We start from the raw sequence: 16247 nt of genomic DNA on the forward strand, positions 1-16247 counted from the left end.
GACGCTGAGCACACAGACCCCACGGCTCACAGGTAGAGCCAGGAGTTCGCAAACTCTGAACCTCCTGCTCGTGTCAAAGGGACCCAAGCAGGTGAAGTTACTTTGACGCCAAAGTCTTGGCAGGATCTGGACCTAGGCTGTGACAATTGTCAGGAAGTGAATGAGCCAAACCCAGTGGAGTCTGCAGTCGGGGAGGGGTTGTTGAGGAGAAAGCGAATCTCTTCACAGATTGCCCTGGGCTGGCTGTGAAGCTGCAGGGACGTAGGTTCTTTTGCTGGGAGAGGCCTGAGTGAGACAGAAAGTAGGAGGCTTCAGGACTTTTTAATTGCATTAATGCCTAGCTGAAGTCGAAGTAGCTTAATTCAGCTTTTAGAACCATAGACTCATAGGGCCGGAAGTGACCTCAGGAGATCATTGAGTCCAGCTACCTGCCGAAAGCAGGACCAACCCCAGTTAAATCTTCCTAGCCAGGGTTTTGTCAAGCCAAGACTTAAAAATCTCTAGGGATGGAGATTCCACCATCTCCCTAGGGAACCCATCCCAGTGCTTCACCTCCCTCCTAAGGTAATAATTTTTCCTAATATCCATCCTAGACCTCCCCCACTGCAACTTGAGACCATTGCTCCTTGTTCTGCCATCTGTCACTACTGAGAACAGCCTCTCTCCATCCTCTTTGGATCTTCCCTTCAGGAAGTTGAAGGCTGCTATCGAATTCCCCCTCACTCTTCTCTTCTGCAGATTTCTTCTTCTTAAACGTTTGTACTCCAAGTGGAGCATAGGTCAGCTACAAGTCTCCACCTCACTGTGTCTTGACTCACATGAGTGTAGATTATGAAACTTTGTAGTTGTTGTTGCCTTGGAAACTCCCCACAGACCTTCCCCTGGGGTCCCGGGCAGCCGGTCACACTGCACAGCTTACTGTGATCTGAGGGTGCTGTGTAGACACACCCACCCTGTTGTGTACTAGACTGCAGGGGGGATGCTCTGGCCACTTCCTTTCCTCGTCTCTCTCAGGCTGCGTCTACACTGCAGGGATACGTATACACTGCAGGCTTTTTGCACAAGAGCAGCTGTTCAAAAACTTGCAGAGCATCTACACTGCATCAGAAAACAGGGCTTCTTGAGCAACAGCTATTCCTCTCCCCCTGGGAGTTGCCCCCTGGGAAAGTGCCTGCTACACAGGGGAGAGGCAGCTTCTCCCTCCACATGGTCTCCAGCCGGCTCCCTGGGGGTGGGGCCTTGGCTGCTTCCTTGCTGGCCTAACAAGAGAGCTCTTTGCCCCGCCTCCATGAACCTCCTCACAAAGCTGATTGGCTGGCTAAGAATGCCACTCAAGGGCACAATCACTCAGGTCCCTGGCACACACTGAGTGATGGAGCTGACTGACGGGAGGTGTCAGAGGAGAAGGTCAGAAGCCCAGCCCCGTCTCCTGTCACTGGAGAGATGGCCCTGTGCTGGGATATGAGAGTATCCCAGGGATGTTCCTCACAGCCCAGGAGAAGAAGGGGGCTCTGGGTGGAAAGAAACCAAGTAAAGCAGGTCTTAGTGGGCATGAACTGGGCACCAGTTTGGCCCAGTTGATTGAGGGGTGGTTGGTGTCATGGGCAGTGCTCAGAACTCAGAACCCTGGAATCTGAGGCCCCATTCCTGCCCCCCTTCCCGGGCTGACCCAGTGGCCGAAAGGGGCTGTGGCTGCTGCTGGCAGGGAAGAAGCTGGGAGGCAAGGTGCTGGCAGCAAGAGATTCCGGCTGCCTCTTTGCCCTGGGTCTGCCGGCCGCCAGCCACCTTGACCAACCCTCAAACCAGCTGGACTAGCCAGCGCATGTCACAGTGAGTCGCCAGTGGCCCTGTCAGAGAAGAGCCATTGGCAGGTGCAGAGACGTCCCTGCAGCTCCCTGAGGTGCCTTTCTTGAAAGGGCCAGTGGTGAACTGTGCTTTCGTAGGCCAGCTAGCTCAGTTGGTTAGAGCGTGGTGCTAATAACGCCAAGGTCATGGGTTCAAGCCCCATGCTGGCCACAGGGGTGTTTGGTTTGGTGACTTCCCTTCCTTTAATCCCACTCTCCCTACCTTTAATATCAGCAATTCACAGACACTTACCTTCCTTCCTCCCCCTTCCCACCCCCCCGCATCCCCCTTCTGTTCTGCAATGTGATTTGTCCTTTTCATATTTGTTCATTTTTTTTAATTGTATCCTTTGGTATATATGGTTGTGACTATTTTCTTCCACTATTTGATCTGAGGAAGTGGGTCTGGCCCACGAAAGCTCATCACCTAATAAACCATCTTGTTAGTCTTTAAAGTGCTACATTGTCCTGCATTTTGCTTCCCTTCCTTTAGCTGCCTGCTATGGACAGGGAAGCAAAACGAAGCAAAAATGTGAGCTTTGCAGGAAGCAGGGCAGAGATCTGGTAGGGGGAGGCTCCAGCCTGCACAGCCCCAGTGGCTAAAAGGGCCTGGGCCTGGCTTCCTGTCCCCAAAAGCAGGGGGCCTGATGCCCAAATTCCTGCTTCTACAGTGGCTACCTTAAGGCACCAGCTGGGGGGCAGGCTCTGGAGCCCAAGCCACACGGGGAGACTCAATATGACCAGGAGGCCTGGAGCGTGTGAGCCCTGCACAGAGGCTGCTGCTGGGGGTCTGCTTCAGTGGCCCAGCAGCTCAAGTTCCCCTGAACCAGCTTCTCCCCCTGGAGCCACCCCCCAGCGCTGCTGAGGCCCCTGACATGAGGCAGTGGGACCACCAGAGGAAGGTGCCAGCCTTAGCCCTTCCTCCCAGCCTCCTCCCCCTCCCAGGGTCTTTCCCTAGCTCCTCCCCGGTTCTACATTCCTCAACCAGAGAGTTTGTTCTTTCAACAGGGAAAAGTCCTGTTTGAGTTACCAGCAAGGGGAGGGGGAGAGGAAAGTGGGAAGAGGGTGTGTTGGGGGGGGGGATTGGTGTGTGCTGGGGGGGAAGGCTCAGAGGGCAAAAAATGACGAGTAACGTTAGTTTGAACCACGGGGCTTGGTTTGAATTAATGCAGCAGCCCCTGATGCCCTTTCACTTTCAAAACACTGCATGGGTGAGAGTATGCAAATGAAGTGTGTACTATTTAAATCCCTGTTTCATGCGCAACTCTGCTGTGTCTACTTTTCTAGAAATAAGACCCCAGTGTAGACGCACCCACACAAGGGCTCAGACACAGAAGCAAAGATTTCCACCAAGGACTGGAATTGAAACAGGGGGCTCTTAATGCTTCACATTAATGCACCCCCCACTAAGCTACTTCAGCCGCTATGGGGTCTCCTCTGACATCACCACTTCTCCCTCAGGGATGCTTTACTCCACAGCCGTGCACAAGAGATGCTGTTGCTGGTGGCCCTGCAGAGCAAGATGAGCTTTGCCTGCCCCTCAGACCCGAACTCGCTACTTGGCCATTTCCTGCCCCCTTCCTGGGCAGACCCACTGGCTGACATGGGCCCATCTGCCTCTTTCCAACTTGGGCCTGGCTCTCAGCACGGGGCAGGCGGGGGCACCCTGAGAGGCCATGCTGGCCACAGGGGTGTCTGGTTTGGTGACCTGCCTTTGTGTAGCTGCCTGCTATGGACAGGGAAGGAGAAAGAAGCCCTGGGAGGTGAAGCAGCGGGAGGGAAGCGAGGAGCAGAGTGTCAGCTGCCAGCCGAGAGTCACAGGTGCCCTCTGCCTCCTGGGACCGCCCCTCCCTGAGCCGCCAGCCCCCTGTCTCTCACCGTGCGCCCCTTGGGGAGTCCACTCGCTCTGGGCTCCGGGGGCCTCCCGCTCCCACAGGGAATGACACAGCCCTGTGCCCTCGCCCAGAGCCACTCCCAGCCCGTGTGAAACAGGAGGGCTCATTGAGCGTCTGACACAGCACAGGGACCCAGGCAGGCAGCAGGGGCTGCGGGTGGGGAGTGAGGGCATCAGAGGGGGCAAGGAAACAAGTAGCACCAAGACTCTTGCCACCAGGGTCTGGCCACCCGACTCCCTGCCCAGGCTGCTGGGCCCCCGACCACTTCAGCTGCCAGGTCAGCCCGGGAGCTAAGGCAGGAATGGGGGGAAGGAGCCAGTCAAACTGCAGGTGGCAGGAAACACCAGTCGCGCCTTCCTGGGCCGGGCACGACGGCATCATGTTAGTGACACGGCTGCCAGACATCCCGGACAGTTAATAACCAGCTAGAGGGGTTTATGGGGAGCTCAGTGTGGGGAGCCTAAGATGAAACATTTAAAGGTCCCTGGTTCAATCCCAGGCTTTGCCATGTCTCTCGGTGCAGCAGGGCCCTGTCTGGTCCCCTTGCTGTGCTAGTGCCCTGTGACATCCCCTCATCCATCTTCGCCACAGCCCAGCACTGGAAACTCCCGTCCATCTGATTAACCCCCTTCACTTCCTTGGCTCAAGTCCCCTCCCCCTGTGCGGGTGGCTGGCAGGGGTTACTAGATGGATCCATTCACATGCAGCTTCACTGAAACCCCCCTCATTCACCTGCACCCAGGTCAGTCTGTGTCACTGGCTCAGGATTTCCTCTCCCCATCACGCTACAGAGAAAGCCCTTGTGTGTTAAAGGGCCTCAGGGAGCCCAGAGCAGAGGGAGCTGAGATTCTAGTCCCATTGATCCCCTTGATACACAGTCCCAGCCCCAAGCCTCCCCATCCCTAATCCTGTGCCCTGACTTCTCTACCCTCCCACATCCTCACTCCTGTCCTGAGGCCCCCCCCCACTCTCACACACTCCCCAAATCCCTGCCCTGAATCACCCACACTCCACATTTTAATTTCTTACAGGTACTGTCCTATCACAACCCCTCCCCCAACTTCCTGCCTTGAGCCTCCTCCTGCCCAAGGGGTGGTGCCCAATAGAACAATCCCTGTAAGAAATGTGTCACTTTCACCCCTGGGAGCAGCTCAGCCAGGCAAAGGGGCTGCCTGGGGCAGGACATTAGCCCTGGAGGGCAGGGGTGGGTGTGGCAGTGACATCACAAGGGCCTTTCGCAGCCCCTCGGCTTATTGGCTAAAGGAGGTTGGGAGGTGATGACCTCACAGAGAGTCCATGACAATGGCCAGGTGGGACAGGCTGCAGGGCAGGGGCCATCTCAGAGCCCCCCCCATGGCTTTGCTGCAGGGAGTCTCCTTGAGAGTTGCCTTTGAGGCCTTTTTGGAGCCTTCTCCTTTCCCACGACTAACTGACCTAGAAGGCAGACGTCTCTGTGGAGAAAGGAAGAGCCTCCAAGAAGGGTGGCTCTACCATAGCAGGGGAATTAACTCAAGTGGCAGAGCGCTTGCTTTGCATAAGAGAGGCAGTGGGATCAATGCCCACCTTCTCCAGTGTTGGGGGTAATCCCCAGTTTTCTTTTTACTTTCAAGTAGGAATAAGGGATCTTCCGGAAAAGGGTTTATTTTCCAGAAAATCGCGTCCAGACTGGCGCTTTTCTCCGGCTTAACCCCAAGCCGGAAAAAAGCAGAAGCCATATAAATGCAAATGCCGCGGGGGATATTTAAATCCTCCACGGATTTGAAATTCCGACTGGTCTCATTAGCATCCCTTTTCCAGAAACGGGTGCCAATGTAGACACAGCCTGGCTGTGTCTAGACTGGCAAGTTTTTCCGCAAAAGCAGTTTTGCGGAAGAACTTGCCAGTTGTCTACACTGGCTACTTGAATTTCCGTAAAAGCACTGACGATCTCATGTAAGATTGTCAGTGCTTTTGTGGAAATACTATGCTGCTCCTGTTCGGGTAAAAGTCTTTTTCCCAAAAAGCTTTTGCACAAAAGGGCCAATGTAGACAACAGAGATTTGTTTTCTGCAAAAATGGCAATCAGGGCTTTTATGTGGAAAAGCACATCTAGATTGGCCACAGACGCTTTTCCGCAAAAAGCGCTTTTGCAGAAAAGCATCTTGCCAATCTAGACATGCTTTTCCAAAAATGCTTTTAACGGAAAACTTTTCCATTAAAAGCATCTCCAGAAAATCGTGTCATTGTAGAAATAGCCAGTGATTTCAATAAGTTCAGCTCATAATAGAGGAGCCTCAGTGCCAGTGCTCCAGTAGCTTACAGTGAAGTCAACTCTTCAGCTCACAACTAGACACCTAATAGAATCCAAATTAGTTCTGATACTCCATAGTAGAGAGAGAAAGATACAATCAGTGCTGTTTCGGCACTCAGACAAGGCCACACCACCACCAAGTACAAAATCTACCCCCAGCCTCTCAGTCATGGTGGGTGTGTCTATGCAAATTGGACGTATCTATGCAAATGAGATCAGCCCCTGAAGTCTCTTTGCACCACTCGCTACAGTTCACCACCAGATGTCAGAGTAGAGCTTACCCTGACCCTGCTTACACCAGCATCACCCTGTGCTGGGGTGGAGCAAACCCAGGGGCAGGGACGAAAATCGGACTGGGATCCTTCCAGCCAGAGGGTTCCATTCACCCAGCTGCCAGGTGTCTGGTTTTTCACTGGAGGATCCAGTTACAAAGGGAAAGGGGCAGTGACCGGTTGGCACAAAATGTCCAGGTACCTGCAATAACCGTCAGGGGCAGGGATTCCCTCCGGCCTAGGCCGGCACCGGGCAGATGGTCAGGGGAGTCTCATCGTAACCAGGACAGAAATACGGACAGAGCGTCCCGGAGAAGGTGCCGGTGAAGGTGAAGAGATGGGACCCGTCAGTCACATTGTAAAATGAGACCTCGCCCGCCTCGTAGTCCAGGAAAATCCCCACCCGGCTGGGCCTGGCGCTCACGGGGAGGGGGGTTCAAGGGGAGGTAGAGACTGTGTATTTATCCCCACTCCTCAGCCACACGGCCCAGTATCCTTGTTTGGTTGTGAGTGTGACCTTCCCCTTCCTGCTCACAGATTCCCTGCAGACACCCAGGTCCCAGTCAGTCTTGTCTCCCACCTCCACCTCCCAGTAATGCCTCCCACCCGTGAACCCCTCGGCGCCCAGCACACAGGGACAAGGGTCAAATCTCTCCGGTGTGTCGGGCAGATCCTGGCGCGTGTCTCCGAGTCTCACACGTTTCCGATCCTCAGACAGGACGAGGTTGGGATGAGCCGTGTCTGGATCCAGTGTCACGTCCACTGGGGAGAGAGTCTCAGAGTCAGGGCCAGGGGCAGGGGCGGGTCCCTGGGGTCAGCAGGAAATTAACCTGCCCCCCGTTAATTGCTGTGCAGAGGGGTGTTATTGCCTGAGGGGAGTCAGGGCCCCTCTGCTGGTGAGGAGACAAAGAGCAGGAAAAGGGCAGGAGTAGTGGGGGAGGAGTGGCAAGCTGTCAGTGTGGGGAGGGGCAGGGTAATGCTGGGAGAGGAAAGGGGAGGGGCAGATGATGGGGCAGAGGGAGAGGGGTGGAGGGGAGGGAGCCACCATAGGGCAAATGTGGGGCAAGAGGAGCAGGCACAAGGGGACAGAGGGGTGAGGGAAGGGGCAGTCCCCTGGGGGGCTGGGTGGAGGGGCAGATGGCAAGGAGGGCAGAGGGAGGGGTGGACACCAGGGGGAAGAGGGTCACAGGTGAACAGACAGAGGGGTGTGGGGAAGGGGAGGCCCAAGGAAGGCAGAGGGGTGATGATATGTGGGCACCAGTGTGGCAGAGATGGGGTGGGGCCTACACCACAGGACCCAAAGAGGGGCCCAGGTAGGAGACACCAGGCAGGCAGAGGGGCAAAAGGAAGAGCAGGCACCAGGGAGGCAGATTCCCAGGAGTGCTGTGAGCAAGACACAAGGGCTGTGTCTAGACTGGCCAGTTTTTCCAGAAAATCAGCTGCTTTTCCGGAAAAACTTGCCAGCTGTCTACACTGGCCACTTGAATTTCCACAAAAGCACTGACGATTTCATGTAAGATAGTCAATGTTCTTGCGTAAATACTGTGCTGCTCCCGTTTGGGCAAAACTCCTTTTGCGCAAAAGGACCAGTGTAGACAGCTCAGATTTGTTTTCTGCAAAAAAGCCCTGACTGCGAAAATGGCCATTGGGGCTTTTTTGCGGAAAAGCGCGTCTAGATTGGCTACGGACGCTTTTCTGCAAAAAGTGCTTTTGCGGAAAAGCGTCCGTGCCAATCTAGAAGCTCTGTCCCGAAAATGCTTTTAACGGAAAACTTTTCCGTTAAAATCATTTCTGGAAAATCATGCCAGTCTAGATGCAGACAAGGAGTCGTCCCCTGCTCTCCTCTCTGCTGATCAGGCCTCAGTTTGACAACGGTGTCAAGTTCTGGGCCCCACATTTCAGGAGAGGTGGAGAAATTGGAGAAGGTCCAGAGAATAGGAATAAGAATGATACAAGGTCTAGAGAACATGAGAGAGGAGGGAAGACTGGAGGAATTGGGCTTGTTTAGTCTGGAAAGGAGAAGGCTGAGAGGGGACATGAGAGCGGTTTTCAAGTATCTAAAAGGGTGTCACAAGGAGGAGGGAGAAAAACTGTTCCCCTTGGCCTCTGAGGACAGGACAAGCAGCAAGGGGCTTAAACTGCAGCAAGGGAGGTTTAGGTTGGACACTAGGAAAAACTTTCTGCCTGTCCGGGTGGTGAGACACTGGAATAAGCTGCCTGGGGGGTTGTGGAGTCTCCATCCCTGGAGATATTGAAGAGCGGGTTGGACACACACCTGTCAGGGATGGTCTGGATGGTGCTTGGTCCTGCCGTGAGGGCAGGGGACTGGACTCGATGACTCTCGAGGTCCCTGCCAGTTCTGTGGTTCTGACGGAGGTGAAGGCAGAGAGGGGCCTCAGGGAGGCAGAGGAGAGGTGACCAGAGGGGCTGGTACCAGGGGCTAGAGGGGGATGAGGAGTTCAGGGTCAGGGGGTCAAAGGGCAAGGGGCAGGGGAGAACTAAGGGGAAGGTGGAGGGAGTGTGAGGGGAGAGGGCAAGCAGCAGGGGTGAGGGTGGGGAAGGGAAAGGGGTTTGTGCTGAAGAGAGGGGGGCAGGGCAGAATGAGAAAAGGAAAGACACCAAGGGGCAGAGTGGGGGAGAGACAAATGCTGGGGGACAGGGATGGGGAAGGCACCAGGGCAGATGGGGGTGGTGGTGGCAGGTTTGATCCTCAGTGGGTGGGAAGGGAAGGGTGGGTGCCAGGGGGCTAGAGAGGCACCGGGGAAGGGGTTAAAGGCAGGGGGCAGAGGAGGAGCAGATGGGCATTTGCACAAGAGGGCTTTTGCTCGAACGGGAGCAGCACAGTATTTCCGCAAGAACACTGACAATCTTACATGAGATCATCAGTGTTTCTGCAGAAATTCAAGTGGCCAGTGTAGACAGCTGGCAAGTTGCCAGTCTAGACGCAGCCAGCTTGTATTGCCAGGGACACGCCTGCCCTGCCTGAGGGCCCAGCCCACAGAGCTGGGCTGCCCGGGATCCGTTCTGCCTGGGGCTAGGCACAAACCACGGAGGTGCAATGTGGAGTCATGAAATGCTGGGACCTGAGGCCGGCTGCGGCAGCTGGCACCCCAGGTGGAAGGCGCAATCGGCGCCCCCGCCTGCAAGGCCATGACGTAATCATGGGGCGCCCTAGGCAACTGCCTTGTTTGCCTAGGCTCACGGGCCACCCCTGATCCTATAGACTAATATTTTCTTTTGCTGGTTTCTCAGGTGCCACAGGAGCACTCGTTTTTTTATTTTTTTTAAGGTACAGACTAACATGGTCCCCTCTGAGACCTCTGGGCCTGGCAGTTTCCAGCCCTGGCACCTCTGGGCCCTGAACATAACTTAGTAAAGTAAAAAATGTGCCCCACTTGGCACCTCTTCCATACTACGTTAAGCACTGGCCGCTCCCAGTGACTGGGGAGCAGGGGTGGAGCTGCCGGGTGCTGGTGAGAAGAGGGCGGGTGGCCCAAGGTTTGCTAGCCCACAGGCCCAGTTTAAATGTTTAGAATGAATGTTTATGAAACACCAGTCATATTGGACCGAGGGGACCCTGCCAGGAAGCAGTTTCCGGTCCCAGGCCAAGGGTGGATGAGCAGGATTCAGGTGGGAAGCGTCTCCCGGCCTTAGCTCTGGAGTCACAATCTGACTCCATTACACCCCCCAGCCACTCCCCGGGCTCCAGCTTTGCCAGCAGGGTGTGAGAGGCCCCCTGGCTCCCAGCCCCTGCCTCTAGGGTCCCTGCAAAGGGGTGGGCCCAAGGATCTGGGGGTTACTGCTCTGCCAAGGGCCGGGCCATCTCCCAGGCCTGCAGCAATGGCACAGCGTGGGGGGGGGGGGGGAGCTGCAGAGAGCCAGTCTCTCCTGAGAGTGGGAGCTGGAGTCACCGACACCAGAGCAAGGCCAGTTACCTGCGAATTCTCGGGCTCGCCTGAATCCTGGAACAAGCAGAGAGAGAGAGAGAGAGGTGAGAATTCCCACTGCAGAGCTCCCCCCTCCCCCGCTCCACCCACACAGCGGGAGCAGGGATGTCCGGGCCCCTCCTACCACCGTGGGCTCTGCCCCAGCTCCCCACTGCCTCCGACATCCCTCGGCTGCTTGGCCCACCCCTCCCGCCTGGGCTTTCCCCTGCGCCAATCTCCTCGCGCCCGCCCAGGCTCTCAACAGGCTCTCAACAGCTGCCGTGCCTGGCCCTAGGGCAGCGCCCCGGGATCCTCACCTCTCTCCACAGCCAGCGCCCCTGGAAGGGAAGAGAAAAACCCGTCACTGGGGGGGGGGGGCAGTGCCCAGGGCTCGCGGCCCAGCTCTGCCCCATGCTGCCAGATGTGCCCTGGGAAATCAGGCCCGGGAACCAGTTTCTCAGGTGTTTCTCCCCTCAGCCATGCAGAGAGGCCCCTGGGATTTCACCCGCACTCGCACAGGGGAGGTGCCCAACTCCTATGGGCTCTAGTGGAAGTTAGGGGCCCAGCTGCTCAGGGGCTTCTGAAAGTCCCGCCAGACACCTGTGTGACTCACCGGGCACCTGCCCAGCTCTGAGCTTCTGGCCCAAGGGGTTCAGACACCGGGCCCAGGCGTGCGGCTGGCATCAGACAGGGAGGCATCATGAACATCCAGGAAGCTGGGACTCGGGCCCTGAGTCTGTGACAACATCTCCCACAGCAACCAGCTCCCCTTGCCCCTCGGCCTGTGCAGGCTGGGCTGGGGGACCCTCTGCTTGGCAGCAGGAGGGGGCGGCCCCGGGGACTGGGGCAGTGGGAGAGGCACTTTCACTCCTCGCGCCTCCTCTCCACCATCCACATCCTGCTGGGATCCTGCCGTTTTTCACAGAGCACCCCCCAACCCTGGCCTGGGCTCAGGAACCCACCAGCCCTCCAGGAGCAGACCCTGGGATCTCAGGGACCCAGCCGGGCCTTTCCACACCCCTCCCCACACCCCCATACAGTGAGAGAGGAGCCCCCAGCAGCGCCGCCCCGTACCCAGAAATCCCGTCACGGCCCCCTGGAGACTGTTCTCTCCTGGGAAGTCCCGGATTCTCTGCTCCAGCTCCGAGCACTTGGGCGCCGGATGCGGTGACATCACCTCCTCACCCCTGCAGAGATATGAGGATGTTATTGGCCTCCTGCCTGAGCCCATCAAAGCCAGACAGGGTTGCCAGGTGTCCAATTTTGAACTGGACAGTCCAGTATTTGAGCTTTTTCTTTGGGAAACTGTGACGGCGCGTTGGGGGTCCCCCGTCTCCTGCACCCCGAAATGGCACAAACAGACTGCACCAGCCGGTGGAATAGAGGAAGTTTATTGCCTCTCCAGGATACAGCACAGCACAAATGTAATCAGGTCACAGAGCTGGGCTAGGATGCCTCAGGCCCCCTTGAGATGGGGGAGACTGGGCCCCTAAACTCCAGCCCCTTGCCCTAGGCTGTCTCCTCCATGCTCCCAGACAGCCAGCAACTAACTAACCCTCTTCCAGCCCTGCCCCCCAGCCAGGGCAGCATTCCACCTTCCTTTGTTCCTCTCCATGGGGGGGTGTCTGGCCACTGGTTTGCATAGTGACTCATCCTGTTTTGCTGGGTCGTGGTACCCACGGCAGCCAGTGGGGGTTACCCCAGAGCCAGCAGCATAGAAACCAGCCAGGTACCCCCACTACGTCACAGAAACAAATTGAGAAAATACCAGACACATCAATGTCTGGTATTTTCTAATTAAGTAAGTTTTCTTATTTTCATGAGTATCAGTACGTAGTTGTGTACTCACACAGCATGAGCATGCCCACCAGCCAGGCAGTACACAACTACACAGGGGGGGGGGGAGGAAGAGCAGGGCTGGGACAATGCATGGGACAGGCAGTGCCCCGGGATCTGCGTGCACCCAGGCTAGCCCCACTCCCCGCGACCTGCTTCCAATTAGCTGGTTCCCCCCTCCTCCCTGATTTCTCCTGGTCAGCCCCACTTCCCATGACCCCCTCCTGACCAGCCCTGCTCCCCACCTGCCGGTTCCCCGCCCCCCCCCCCAATCTCTCCTGCCAGCCCCGCTCCTCCTGTGGCTGGTTCCCCTCCCCCATCTGAGATCAAGTGTGTCTGGTATTTTTGTCAAAACCATCTGGCAACCCTAAAGTCATTCAGGGGAGCGGGTGGGAGCTGGGCCCCGGGACCAAGTGACCTCAGCTGCCCAGGGAGTTTCCTGCCAGTACAACCTGCTGGGCCGAGCCTGGGGCCTCTCTCCAGCCAGAGGGAAAACAGCCTGGGCAGCACCCAGTCCGGCTCCCGCACACCCGGCCTGGCCCATGTGCCCCATTGGGGCCTGGCTGGGCTGCTCCCAGGGCTGAGAGGGGCCCGTTCTCCAGGCCCAGCTGCTCCTCAGCTTCTCCGCTCAGCTCCCAGGGGCCTTGTCACTCGCTGGGGGTGGGGGCTCTGGGACGGGGACACTGCCTCCCTAGGGCCTTGCCTGGGACACTCGGCTCTTTCCCCATGGGCCAGGCCAAAGCTTGGCCCTTGGGGTGACCAGCCTCAGCCCTATTAATATTCCCCTGAGACAGCCCGGTCCCACGGAGGCTTCTCCATCCCAGGCTGTGGGGCAGTCTCCTCCCAGGGTGGCTCACACCCGCACAGCAGCAGAGGTCCCAGGGTGGTGGGTACGGAGGGGGCAGGGTTCAGAGGGTGAGACAGGCCCATGGTGGGGGGCTGGGGCTGGATTCACTGCTGGGCTCTGAGCCTGCTCCAAGCATGATGGGGGGTGAGGGGCAGATGGAGCCTGGACCTACCTGCGTACAGTGCTTCTCTCACCCTAGAGGGGAAGGAAACAGAGCAGAGTCAGTGCCCATGGCCCAGCCCGGCCCCTTGCCCCAGAGGAGCCACACTGCTCCCCTACCCCACAGGTTGCTCCCCCAGGTGAGAGACCCACTGAAGGGCTGTGCTAGGGGGAGCCAAGCCCTTTTCACCAGCTGCTTTGTGTGGGAAGGGGGGAGCGGGCAGCTTTTCACCAGCCTTCCCAATGGGCCAAACTCTCTCTCTGCAGCCCTGGGGCCCTGGCCCTGCAGCCACCCCGGGCCCTGCTCCCTGCGCTGAGTTACCCTGTGAGCCCCCAGTGACTCAGGGGGTCCCCTCCCTGCGCTGGGCTCTGGGTGCGTCTGACTCCGTCTCACCTGCAGCAATTCCAGCGCCGGCTGCCGACACGTCTTCTCCAGCTCCGAGATCAGGGCGCTGAGCTGGGAAATCTCCTCGCCCAGGCGGGCGGCGTGTTCCTCCCTCCTCCTCCCAATCTCCTCGTCCAGCTCCCCCAGCCGGGCCAGCAGGAGGCGCTCTCGCTCCACCAGGAACTGCCGCAGCCGCTTGCACTCCCAGCCCACCAGCTGTCGCTCCATGTCCGTCTGCCTCTGGGGGGGCACAGAGTGGGCGGGGCCGGAACACGGGTGAGTGGGGCCGTGGGAAGTGGCAGGGCCTTGTCCGGGCTGCAGGGAGCGTTTCACTCTGTGTCTTTGCCAGGTCGGCTGGATCTGTCCCAGGGCTTGTCCCAGGGTAAAAGTGTCACCGAAAATCACCCCAACCCCCATCACTGCACCAACAGACTGAGGTGCAGCCCAGGCCTTGGGAAATGGGGCCCAAACCAGCCGCTGGCATCCCTGGGGTGTCTGACACTCACACCTGGGGGTCAGCACAGATCTCCCCTCAGCCTGACCCTGCCACAGCTGGGCACATGCAGCAGTTTGACAGGCCTCACCCCTGCCCCCCGCGGGAGAGAAGCAGAGCCAGAGGCTGCTTGCGGGCAGCCTGAGGTGAACCCACTGACCCCAGTGGGAACTAACACCAGCTTCCCCCAGGAGCCTGACACCCCCTCACATCCCATGCAAAGCGGCTGGGCAGGGCCAGGCACCTACCAGGAGCCTCTCGCTCTCCTTGGCCCAGTCGGATTCCAGGCCCCGGAGCGCGTCTCTCTCCTCCCGCAGACGCTGCAGGCGGCTCAGGATTTGCTCCTGCAAACACAGACAGAGGCTCTGGGGGCTGCTTGGGGCCATTGGCTCGTGCCCAGTGAGAACAGCGCCACGGAGCAGTGAGGCTGGGGGAGCAGCCCCCCCCCCTCCAGCCCACGGTAACTCCCCAGCAGCGCTGCTGGGCCTGGCCCAGTTTCATGTGGCTGGATGCAGTTCCCAGGCAGGCCCCTGGCTCTACCCAGGGCAGGGCAGACACACGCAGGGGACTCTGTCACTGCAGAGAAACTGCCCCTGTAACTCCCTGCCCTGCAGAGCCTGGTCCCTACCTTATATTCCTGGGCAGCCTCCTCGATGGGCACTGCTGTGTGTGCACGGTGAGCCCGGGACTCTCTGCAGATCACACAGATGGGGGCTTGATCCTCCTGGCAGAAGAGCTTCAGGGACTCCTGGTGTCTCTCGCACCCTGGCTGCCCCTTGGGCGCTGGCCCCACCGGGAGCCGCAGGCGTTTCACCAGCTCCACCAGGTTGCCCAGCTGGTAGTTGGGGTGCAGGTGTCTCTGCAGGATGGTCTCTCTGTACTGGGGGCAGGAGAACTTGGGCTCCGACTCCCCCCAGCACTGGCTGAGGCAGGCCTGGCAGAAGTTGTGCCCACACTTGATAGACACCGGATCTGTGAAATACTCCAGGCAGATGGGACACGTCGCCTCATCCTGGAAGCTCCCGGCCAGGTCCCCAGCAGCCATGGCCCCTCCGCAACCCTGCCCTGCAGGTTAGTTTTGCTTTCTGAGGGTAAGGAAGCAGTGTAGCCTGTTCAAGCTTTTTTTTTTTTTTTTTTTTTTTTTTTTTAAGCAGGTTGTACAACTGAGAGCCAATCACACTCGCTGGACTGAAATGAAGAAAGAAAAAGAAGAAAAAAAGAAAAAAACCCGCCAGAGAAGTCAGAGCCCCAGAAATGCCCCAGACAAGCACCAAGCTACCTAAGAAAACTCCCAGGCAGTTACAGACACACAGAATCTTGCCTGTTTAAAAGGCTCAGGGGGAGCCATGTTAGTCTGTAACTAAAAGAAACTTAAAAAACGAGTTTTCATGGGGACCGCCCACTGCTCTGTGTTTGTTGTCTGAGGCAGTGGGTTGTGCCATGGAAGCTCATGATACTCTCCAGATTTTTTGCTAGTCTCTCAGATGCTACAGGGCCAGGTGTTTCTTAAGGCACCCAGAAACTGGTGCAGCTCTCGTTTATAGGCGTAGGCAGGAACTGAATGACTGTGTTCCTTACAGTAAGCTGGGACTGGGGAGGGACTCTGGCGTGTCTACGCAAATCCCTTGCTCCTGCTGTGCTTAGGTGTGTTAAATCTCCACCGGATGCAATGGGGTTTTGCTCAGTATCATCAAGGGGCCCTGTGGCCATTGTCAGTTACTGAGAGAAAATCCTCTCAGGTTTGGGGGTTTTCCTCACAGGTTTAATTGCAGCATCGTCCCCTTTCAGGAGAGAAGCTATTGCCCTGAGTCATGCTCCTCATTAGGGGGGCTAAAGGGTGGAAGGATTAACCCTCCCATTTATCCCTCATGTTTTACAATCAAACTCTGTTCCCCTTTGCACCCAATAAAAGTAACATGCTGCTGAGGCATATGACTCACCCCGTCATTAATAATTGTCAGAGCCTGGACTCATTTGGGGACCAGTGTCCCCCAGCTACTAAGTCAGGGCTGGCCACCCCCAACAGGCTGTTTTACTGTCCCAGATGAGGTGGAGAATGGCAGTGATAAGGGCCACCACCACCCCAGGAGGCTGGTTTCTGTTTCATTGCCCCATTTCCCAGGGCAGGACCCAGGGTGCTTGCCCCAATCCCTCACGTTCCCCTCCCCTCAAGCCCCACAAGCTTAGGACCAATGATCCCAAGAGGGTGGGTGGCTGCCCCAGGCGAACTGTGTCTGTGCCAGTGACAGGACACAACTGGGTCACTGGGGTCCAGGGCAGAGCCACCCCCCCACTGAGAC

At 57.5% G+C, this 16247-nt stretch overlaps 1 protein-coding gene, 1 non-coding gene and 1 pseudogene across 3 annotated transcripts in view; 1 reads left to right on the forward strand and 2 right to left on the reverse strand.

The window, feature by feature from the left end:
- The window catches only part of LOC142824071 (uncharacterized), a 144051-nt gene that overhangs the window by 29520 nt on the left and 98284 nt on the right, over positions 1-16247 (reverse strand).
- On the forward strand, positions 1943-2016 carry TRNAI-AAU (transfer RNA isoleucine (anticodon AAU)). Its single transcript has one exon. It is a non-coding gene; the product is annotated as a tRNA-Ile (tRNA).
- On the reverse strand, positions 5269-16228 carry LOC102463362 (zinc finger protein RFP-like; annotated as a pseudogene). Its single transcript, XR_016348003.1, has 8 exons — positions 14576-16228; positions 14196-14291; positions 13464-13694; positions 13083-13105; positions 11302-11414; positions 10545-10565; positions 10237-10263; positions 5269-7063 (listed from the first exon to the last, which is right to left on the reverse strand). The product of XR_016348003.1 is annotated as a zinc finger protein RFP-like (transcript).

The sequence above is a fragment of the Pelodiscus sinensis genome, chromosome 28, assembly GCF_052426305.1.
Source record: "Pelodiscus sinensis isolate ZL-2025 chromosome 28, ASM5242630v1, whole genome shotgun sequence".
NCBI classification, from domain to species: domain Eukaryota; kingdom Metazoa; phylum Chordata; order Testudines; family Trionychidae; genus Pelodiscus; species Pelodiscus sinensis.